At 54.8% G+C, this 4,271-nt stretch overlaps 1 non-coding gene across 1 annotated transcript in view; it reads right to left on the minus strand.

Moving 5' to 3' along the window:
- The window catches only part of LOC124771389, a 1,910-nt gene extending 94 nt beyond the window's left edge, over nucleotides 1-1,816 (minus strand). The window contains exon 1 of the ribosomal RNA XR_007013401.1: nucleotides 1-1,816. This exon is cut by the window's left edge and continues 94 nt beyond it. This is a non-coding gene — a ribosomal RNA (small subunit ribosomal RNA).
- Between the last annotated feature and the right edge of the window lie 2,455 nt (nucleotides 1,817-4,271).

Consider the following 4,271-nt stretch of genomic DNA (forward strand, 5'->3'; position numbering starts at 1 on the left):
CAACGACAGAGTCAATGCCGCGTACCAGTCCGAAGACCTCACTAAATCATTCAATCGGTAGTAGCGACGGGCGGTGTGTACAAAGGGCAGGGACGTAATCAACGCGAGCTTATGACTCGCGCTTACTGGGAATTCCTCGTTCATGGGGAACAATTGCAAGCCCCAATCCCTAGCACGAAGGAGGTTCAGCGGGTTACCCCGACCTTTCGGCCTAGGAAGACACGCTGATTCCTTCAGTGTAGCGCGCGTGCGGCCCAGAACATCTAAGGGCATCACAGACCTGTTATTGCTCAATCTCGTGCGGCTAGAAGCCGCCTGTCCCTCTAAGAAGAAAAGTAATCGCTGACAGCACGAAGGATGTCACGCGACTAGTTAGCAGGCTAGAGTCTCGTTCGTTATCGGAATTAACCAGACAAATCGCTCCACCAACTAAGAACGGCCATGCACCACCACCCACCGAATCAAGAAAGAGCTATCAATCTGTCAATCCTTCCGGTGTCCGGGCCTGGTGAGGTTTCCCGTGTTGAGTCAAATTAAGCCGCAGGCTCCACTCCTGGTGGTGCCCTTCCGTCAATTCCTTTAAGTTTCAGCTTTGCAACCATACTTCCCCCGGAACCCAAAAGCTTTGGTTTCCCGGAGGCTGCCCGCCGAGTCATCGGAGGAACTGCGGCGGATCGCTGGCTGGCATCGTTTATGGTTAGAACTAGGGCGGTATCTGATCGCCTTCGAACCTCTAACTTTCGTTCTTGATTAATGAAAACATACTTGGCAAATGCTTTCGCTTCTGTTCGTCTTGCGACGATCCAAGAATTTCACCTCTAACGTCGCAATACGAATGCCCCCGCCTGTCCCTATTAATCATTACCTCGGGTTCCGAAAACCAACAAAATAGAACCGAGGTCCTATTCCATTATTCCATGCACACAGTATTCAGGCGGGCTTGCCTGCTTTAAGCACTCTAATTTGTTCAAAGTAAACGTGCCGGCCCACCGAGACACTCAATAAAGAGCACCCTGGTAGGATTTCAACGGGGTCCGCCTCGGGACGCACGAGCACGCACGGGGCGGTCGCACGCCTTCGGCTCGCCCCACCGGCAGGACGTCCCACGATACATGCCAGTTAAACACCGACGGGCGGTGAACCAACAGCGTGGGACACAAATCCAACTACGAGCTTTTTAACCGCAACAACTTTAATATACGCTATTGGAAGCTGGAATTACCGCGGCTGCTGGCACCAGACTTGCCCTCCAATAGATACTCGTTAAAGGATTTAAAGTGTACTCATTCCGATTACGGGGCCTCGGATGAGTCCCGTATCGTTATTTTTCGTCACTACCTCCCCGTGCCGGGAGTGGGTAATTTGCGCGCCTGCTGCCTTCCTTGGATGTGGTAGCCGTTTCTCAGGCTCCCTCTCCGGAATCGAACCCTGATTCCCCGTTACCCGTTACAACCATGGTAGGCGCAGAACCTACCATCGACAGTTGATAAGGCAGACATTTGAAAGATGCGTCGCCGGTACGAGGACCGTGCGATCAGCCCAAAGTTATTCAGAGTCACCAAGGCAAACGGACCGGACGAGCCGACCGATTGGTTTTGATCTAATAAAAGCGTCCCTTCCATCTCTGGTCGGGACTCTGTTTGCATGTATTAGCTCTAGAATTACCACAGTTATCCAAGTAACGTGGGTACGATCTAAGGAACCATAACTGATTTAATGAGCCATTCGCGGTTTCACCTTAATGCGGCTTGTACTGAGACATGCATGGCTTAATCTTTGAGACAAGCATATGACTACTGGCAGGATCAACCAGGGAGCTGCGTCAACTAGAGCTGAGCAGCCGGCCGCCCGGGAGTGTGTCCCGGGGGCCCGCGCGAACACGCAAGCGTCCGCTCAATCATTCTGCAAACAGGAGGAGGCTGAGCTCCCCTGCACAATACACCTCGAAACCCTCTCAGGTCCCGGCGGCGCGCAGCGCCGTCCCAAGTACTTGGTCGGGTTCGAGAGAGGCGCAATCGCCCGGAGTTAGGCGAGTAGACGCTTTCGGTGCGACCACCCGTGCTCCCAACTGAGCTTGCCGCTGCCGACAGAGGCCCGGGAGCGTGCTGTCGTGGCATTGCCGGCGGGAGACAACACGCGCCACCTACGGTGACCGGCAGCTCCAACGCCAGCGCCACAGAAGGACAAAAGCCCCACTTGGGTGCCGAAGCGAACTCTCCCAGCACAGCGCACGCGCCAACACATCCGCACAGCTGCGATACAAACCACCAGCGAGAACCGCTGGGGCGACCGAGCAGCAGACGGCGTCGCGGCGCCGAGCGCCGGGCGGCAGCGCATCCTCAACGCACACAGTCCTCAATCGGACCAGCACACTGAAGATGTCCACCGCGCTTCGCACCGGGCCCGCGAGGACCTACTTTGGCCGCACGGCGCCGCGCGCAGGGTGCGCCGGCGCGCAGCTGCGACGCCTGCCGCGTCCGTCGGCCGGCGCGCCTGCCACTGGCCGCCCCCACCAGCCGGCTGTAGCGCGTGCGCCCACGCACCGCGCGGCCAGCACGCCGGGAGGCGCCCCCTCACCGGCCGGGGACGGTCCCACCCAGCCACCGCCGCGTATCGCTTCACACCCAGATGCCGTTCAGTTTCGTCGGCATGGTGGGTATCGCTGGAACAACCGGTTAGTACCTCAACCTATCGTCGCCATCACCGATTCACCCCTAGCGAGAACAACCGCACCACAACAGGTTACCATTTGTTCATTTGCGTAACTTCACCAGAAAACGCAGGCGTCCATCGCCATTTGCAACTTCCACGATTATTGCATGCCTGTGTCAGGTGTCACGCCACACTACGTCTGCCCACATACACGCAACAAAATGTGCACGCCTAGACAATACGTGGAAGGTGGCCCCCGTACGTATGCGATGTCCATTGCTCGAACGACTGTCAACCGGCCTCTGTAGCATGTCGCAGATATGGAACGCGGTGCACCATGCCATCACGGTGTGTGAGGAGAGACGACTAGGTCCGAATACATCAACAGACAGCTCATGCTGATCGCCATCCACGGCGTCCGTTCCTCCCACACGTCTCTATGGCGTACCACACTGCAATCCAGCTCTCATAGGGAGACGACACGTAGCTGCGTGCACAATATTTGCACTGTATGGTCCGCCGTTTTTGGGCGCAGTCGTTGTACGGTCACACATGTGCCACGATGTATCATTCAGTACATAAGGACGAATGTGCAGTACAGATTGTGGTTTACGCGTACGACATTAGCGGACAGTTGACACAGGCCGCACCACAACGTAGCCTGAGTACGTCGCATGCGGAGGGCATTGAACATGCAAAGTTCTCACCAACCAGCTTGCGAAGGCAGGGGGCAAGGTGGGGACGTGGGGAGGGGCGGCATGTACGTCCTGCTGCCATCCACATTACAGTGTACAGCAGGAGCATGTGGAAAGTGAGCAAGACTTGCAAGGTGTTTAACATGAAGCGATACACAGGGGAGCGGGGAGTGCGAGTAGCGAACTATATTGCGAGGGTTGCGGGTGGGCAACACTACACTAATTGAACGAGTCGTATAACAATTACAGAGCAGGTTTAGGCGACAACGTGGGTTACGTTAGGCGACAACGTGGGTTAGGTTAAGGCACGACGTGGTTAGGTTAAGGCACGACGTGGGTTAGGTTAAGGCACGACATGGGTTAGGTTAAGGCACAACATGGGTTAGGTTAAGGCACAACATGGGTTAGGTTAAGGCACAACATGGGTTAGGTTAAGGCACAACATGGGTTAGGTTAAGGCACAACATGGGTTAGGTTAAGGCACAACATGGGTTAGGTTAAGGCACAACATGGGTTAGGTTAAGGCACAACATGGGTTAGGTTAAGGCACAACATGGGTTAGGTTAAGGCACAACATGGGTTAGGTTAAGGCACAACATGGGTTAGGTTAAGGCACAACATGGGTTAGGTTAAGGCACAACATAGGTTAGGTTAAGGCACAACATGGGTTAGGTTAAGGCACAACATGGGTTAGGTTAAGGCACAACATGGGTTAGGTTAAGGCACAACATGGGTTAGGTTAAGGCACAACATGGGTTAGGTTAAGGCACAACATGGGTTAGGTTAAGGCACAACATGGGTTAGGTTAAGGCACAACATGGGTTAGGTTAAGGCACAACATGGGTTAGGTTAAGGCACAACATGGGTTAGGTTAAGGCACAACATGGGTTAGGTTAAGGCACAACATGGGTTAGGTTAAGGCAC

Source organism: Schistocerca piceifrons, unplaced genomic scaffold (genome assembly GCF_021461385.2).
Source record: "Schistocerca piceifrons isolate TAMUIC-IGC-003096 unplaced genomic scaffold, iqSchPice1.1 HiC_scaffold_936, whole genome shotgun sequence".
Classification (NCBI taxonomy): Eukaryota; Metazoa; Arthropoda; class Insecta; order Orthoptera; family Acrididae; genus Schistocerca; species Schistocerca piceifrons.